Here is a 6,332-nt window from a genome sequence, read left to right on the forward strand (position 1 = left end):
CACCTACCACCTGCCAACCCCTCTGTTCATTATTTAAACTTTTTTTTCTGTTCATTATACATGCATTTTCACTTTAACCGTATCTACATGTACAGGTTAAGTCGGAAGATGAAAAAACACTTCGGATGGAGGCATTATAACTCGTTTTCAATCACTCCACAAATTTCTTGTTAACGAACTACAGTTTTGTAGTTTTGGTAAGTCGGTTAGAACATCTACTTTGTGACACAAGTCATTTTTGTAACAATTGTTTACAGATAGATTATTTCACTTATAATTCACTGTATCACAATTCCAGTGAGTCAGAAGTTTACATACACTAAGTTGACTGTGCCTTTAAAGAGCTTGGAAAATTCCAGAAAATTATGTCATGGCTTTAGATGCTTCTGATAGGCTAGTTGACATCATTTGAGTCAATTGGAGGTGTCCTTGTGGATCTATTTCAAGGCCTACCTTCAAACTCAGTGCCTCTTTGCTTGACATCATGGGAAAATCAAAATAAATCAGCCAAGACATCTGGTTCATCCTTGGGAGCAATTTCCAAATGCCTGAAGGTACCACGTTCATCTGAACAAACAATAGTACGCAAGTATAAACACCATGGGACCACGCAGCCGTCATACCGCTCAGAAAGGAGATGCGTTCTGTCTCCTAGAGATGAACGTACTTTGGTGTGAAAAGTGCAAATCAATCCCAGGACAACAGCAAAGGACCTTGTGAAGATGCTGGAGGAAACAGGTACAAAAGTATCAGTAAATCGAGTCCTATATCGACATAACCTGAAAAGAAGGAAGAATCAAATCAAATCCAATATTATTTGTCACATACACATGTTAGCAGATGTTAATGCGAGTGTAGCGAAATACAAACTGGCAACCCTCCGGTTGCTGGCTCACCTCTATAACCGCTAGGCTACCTGGTTCTACTGAGGCTCGAACCCAGGACCTTCTGCGTGTAAAGCAGACTTGATAAAAAATATTGCTGATATGACTGACTTGCTTAAACAAATGTGCTTTCTGCTGACAATTGAGATGTACAAACTATGGCATAATGGAACGATGAGGGAATAAAGAAGCAATCCATAATTTTGATAGAGAAGCAAAACAAGGTTGTCGACTATCGGCATATCTATTTATTATTGCCATCGGAATGTTAGCTGTTAAAATTAGATCAAACAAAAATATTAAGGGATTAGAAATTCGGGGCTTATAAACTAAGGTGTCATTGTACGTTGATGATTCATGTTTTCTTTTTAAACCACATTTAGAATCTCTCCACGGCCTCATAGACGATCTAGATACATTTGCTATCCTCTCTGGATTACAACCAAACTATATTACGTATTGGATCACAAAAAAATGCAAATGTTTACATTACCCTTTAGTTTACCAATTAAATGGTCTGACAGAGATGTGGACATACTCGGTATGCAAATCCCAAAAGAAAGAAATAGAAAGTTAGCAAAAATAGATAAGATCTTGGAACCATGGAAAGGCAAATACCTGTCTATTTGTGGAAAAATCACTATGATTATCTCTTTAGTCATGTCACAGTTGACCTATTTGCTTATGGTTTTGCCTCCAGCTAGTGACCTGCATTTTAAATTATATGAACAAAAAATATTCAATTATATATGGAACAGCAAGCCAGACAAAATTAAAAGGGCCTATTTATATACAGAATATGAATTCAGAGGGCAGAAATGATTAAATATTAAAGCATTAGACCTCAATAAACGCATCAGTCATACACAAGTTATACTTAAATCCAAACTGGTTCTCTAGTAAATTGGTAAGAATGTCTCATCCTATGTTCAAGAAGGGACTTTTCCCCTTTATTCAGATAATAACAGCTCACTTTCGGTTGTTTGAAAAGGAAATAATCTCCAAAATATTAAAAAAGCCTTAGAAAGTTGGTTGCAATTTCAGTTTAATCCACCTGAAAAGACAGAACAAATAATACATCAATTATTGTGGTTAAACTCAAATATACCAATTGATAAAAAATATATATTTTTTGAAGAAATGTTTTAAAAAGGTAATATTTTAATGAAATATATCAGAATTAAGACCGGTAGAGTTACGTCACACATGCATCTAACACAAACATATGGAAATGACTAGAACCAAAAAATTTGATCATATTACTCCAGTGCTAGCCTCCCTACACTGGCTTCCTGTCAAAGCAAGGGCTGATTTCAAGGTTTTACTGCTAACCTACAAAGCATTACATGGGCTTGCTCCTACCTATCTCTCTGATTTGGTCCTGCCGTACATACCTACACGTACGCTATGGTCACAAGACGCAGGCCTCCTAATTGTCCCTAGAATTTCTAAGCAAACAGCTGGAGGCAGGGCTTTCTCCTATAGAGCTCCATTTTTATGGAACGGTCTGCCTACCCATGTCAGAGACGCAAACTCGGTCTCAACCTTTAAGTCTTTACTGAAGACTCATCTCTTCAGTGGGTCATATGATTGACTGTAGTCTGGCCCAGGAGTGGGAAGGGGAACGGAAAGGCTCTGGAGCAACGAACCACCCTTGCTGTCTCTGCCTGGCCGGTTCCCCTCTTTCCACTGGGATTCTCTGCCTCTAACCCTATTACAGGGACTGAGTCACTGGCTTACCCTTCATGCCGTCCCTGGAAGGGGTGCGTCACCTGAGTGGGTTGATTCACTGATGTGGTCATCCTGTCTGGGTTGGCGCCCCCCCCCCTTGGGTTGTGCCATGGCGGAGATCTTTGCGGGCTATACTCAGCTTTGTCTCAGGATGGTAAGTTGGTGGTTGAAGATATCCCTCTAGTGGTGTGGGGGCTGTGCTTTGGCAAAGTGGGTGGGGTCATATCCTTCCTGTTTGGCCCTGTCCGGGGGTGTCCTCAGATGGGGCCACAGTGTCTCCTGACCCCTCCTGTCTCAGCCTCCAGTATTTATGCTGCAGTAGTTTATGTGTCAAGGGGCTGGGGTCAGTTTGTTATATCTGGAGTACTTCTCCTGTCCAATTCGGTGTCCTGTGTGAATCTAAGTGTGCGTTCTCTAATTCTCTCCTTCTCTCTCTCGGAGGACCTGAGCCCTAGGACCATGCCCCAGGACTACCTGACATGATGACTCCTTGCTGTCCCCAGTCCACCTGGTCGTGCTGCTGCTCCAGTTACAACTGTTCTGCCTTATTATTATTCGACCATGCTGGTCATTCATGAACCTTTGAACATCTTGGCCATGTTCTGTTATAATCTCTACCCGGCACAGCCAGAAGAGGACTGGCCACCCCACATAGCCTGGTTCCTCTCTAGGTTTCTTCCTAGGTTTTGTCCTTTCTAGTTTTTCCTAACCACCGTGCTTCTACACCTGCATTGCTTGCTGTTTGGGGTTTTAGGCTGGGTTTCTGTACAGCACTTTGAGATATCAGCTGATGTACGAAGGGCAATATAAATAAATTTGATTTGATTTGAAATGTCTGCTCTACCCAAAATGACAACCGATCAATTGCAGCATTTCCACAAAAATGGAAGAGGCAAGTAGAAGGGAAAAATGTAAGGAACTTGTATGTCGGCCCTGTATTAATGAACATAAATGGTTAAAGAAAAGTGTGATAAATTAAAACATAGCAATTTAATTTAGGGACCAAACTGACAGCTGTTCCATTTAAATTGCAAAATAGTTGGGAAGAGATTTTGATGTACCCATTCCATGGCACATGGTTTATGAATTGATACGCCTACAATGCCGGATTCAAAACTTCACGTTTCAATTAAAAATACTATACAAAACTCTTGTAACCAATGGAATGTTATATATACGTGGAGGATACAATCTTCCCAGCTCTGCAGATTCTGTTGTGAGAATTAGATCATTAGATCATTTGCTTTGGTATTGTCCATATGTAGCTCGTTTTTGGTCAGAGGTCCAGGAATGGCTGAAGAATTGCAACATTTGCCTAGAACTAACGCTACAGATAGCAATACTGGCCAATTTGAAAAGCCATAGTCAATCAATCAATAATATAATAATAATTTTAGCAGAAATTTGTATTTTTAATTTACAATCTGTAGAAGCTATGAGAATAGAAAGGTTCAAAACTTTTGTGAAGCATCACAGCACAGTTGAAAAAATATATGGAAAATAGAAATCCAAAATGGATGATGTTGAGAGATAGATGGGAGGGGTTGAATGGAGCTGGAGGGTGGGACTAATAAGATGAACAACATAAAACATAAGGGATCTGTAAAATGTATATAGGATCAGAACTTTTGTGAAATAGCACAGTTACAAATAGAAATCAAACTGGATGGACATCAGAAATAGAGGAATGACTAAAAACAAACTAAATACAACTATTGTAAAATAGATTGTGTCTGTAAAATAAGATGTGTAAGATGTACAAACTGAAAGTAAAAGCCTAAGTGTTTATTTGTTTACTCTAATTGGGGGATCGGTGGTAGGGTTAGGGGGAAATAATAATATAGGTATATTCTTTAAAAAGTATATGTGTCACGCCTTGGTCTTAGTATTTTGTGTTTTAGTTAATTAGTTGGTCAGGCCAGGGTGTGACATGGGTTTATGTTTGTTGTATTTCTTAGTGGGGTTTTTTAGTTATTGGGATTGTGGCTGATTAGGGGTGTGTGTTGCATAGGTTTGGCTGCCTGAGGCGGTTCTCAATCAGAGTCAGGTGATTCTCGTTGTCTCTGATTGGGAACCGTATTTAGGTAGCCTGGGTTTCACTTTGTATTTCGTGGGTGATTGTTCCTGTCTCTGTGTAGTGTTCACCAGACAGGCTGTATAGGTTTTTTCACGTTCCGTTTGTTGTTTTTGTTATTTCATGTATCGTCATTTGTTCTATTAAAAACATGAGTAACCAACACGCTGCATTTCGGTCCGACTCTCTTTCGACAAACGAAGAACGCCGTTACAATATGTCTATATAGGTATGTATATATGTGTATATGTATGCATGCGTGAATGTATATATATTTTTTTAACCAAAAAATATGGGTGATTGGAATTGATGCAGACAATTACATTGATGGAAGCAACATTCTTTCTGCAATATTAAGCTGATCCAGCCTTTAAAAAAAATATATATATATATTTCATATAAAAAATATTAAAAAATGCAGTTCTATAAATGTCCTACATTTTCATTTCATCGCTGATCCTACATGTCAGCGTGAATAATTCATCACATTTCCCTCTTTCAGGAGTATAACATTACAATTGTATAATTAATATGTCGTGTGTTTGAAGATGGACTGAGGTGAATGAACCTACTGCAGCCAAGGCGATAATGGCTGGTGTTATTTTTTTATTGCTTTTGCTGTTCTACAAATAGCATTTGAATGCGTTTTTATTGAATAGAAAGGCAGTAAAACAATGTCCTTCCAGTTCTCAGTAAAAGTCAAACCCTGTTACCAGCCCTGGTGAATTATAAGGTTCTCCATCTCTGCAGGTGATCTGTCGAGCTGGTCAAGATCATGGATACAGGTCCCCCTCTCTCTGGTAATGATATAGAGAGAGCTGGATTCAAATGAAGTCTTTTTTTAGATTGGCCCCAGAATACACACCAATACAGCTCAGTGTAGATTTACAGCGTATCTGGATTGGAGTTTTATCTGGTATTTATATCATTAGCAGACGTTTACATTCAGAAAGTATTGAGACACTCTTGACTTTGACGTTTACATTGCATTCAGAGAGTATTGAGACGTTACAGCCTTATTCTAAAATGGATAAAATAGTATTCTGCATCTTTGATCCTGGACTTCCTGACGGGCCGCCCCCAGGTGGTGAGGGTAGGTAACAACACATCACTAAGCTGAGGACCCTGGGACTAAACACCTCCCTCTGCATCTTTGATCCTGGACTTCCTGACGGGCCGCCCCCAGGTGGTGAGGGTAGGTAACAACACATCACTAAGCTGAGGACCCTGGGACTAAACACCTCCCTCTGCATCTTTGATCCTGGACTTCCTGACGGGCCGGTGGTGAGGGTAGGTAACAACACATCCCAGGTGGTGAGGGACTTCCTGACGGGCCGCCCCCAGGTGGTGAGGGTAGGTAACAACACATCACTAAGCTGAGGACCCTGGGACTAAACACCTCCCTCTGCATCTTTGATCCTGGACTTCCTGACGGGCCGCCCCCAGGTGGTGACAACACATCACTAAGCTGAGGACCCTGGGACTAAACACCTCCCTCTGCATCTTTGATCCTGGACTTCCTGACGGGCCGCCCCCAGGTGGTGAGGGTAGGTAACAACACATCACTAAGCTGAGGACCCTGGGACTAAACACCTCCCTCTGCATCTTTGATCCTGGACTTCCTGACGGGCCGCCCCAGGTGG

Source organism: Oncorhynchus masou, chromosome 29 (assembly GCF_036934945.1).
Source record: "Oncorhynchus masou masou isolate Uvic2021 chromosome 29, UVic_Omas_1.1, whole genome shotgun sequence".
Taxonomy (NCBI): domain Eukaryota; kingdom Metazoa; phylum Chordata; class Actinopteri; order Salmoniformes; family Salmonidae; genus Oncorhynchus; species Oncorhynchus masou.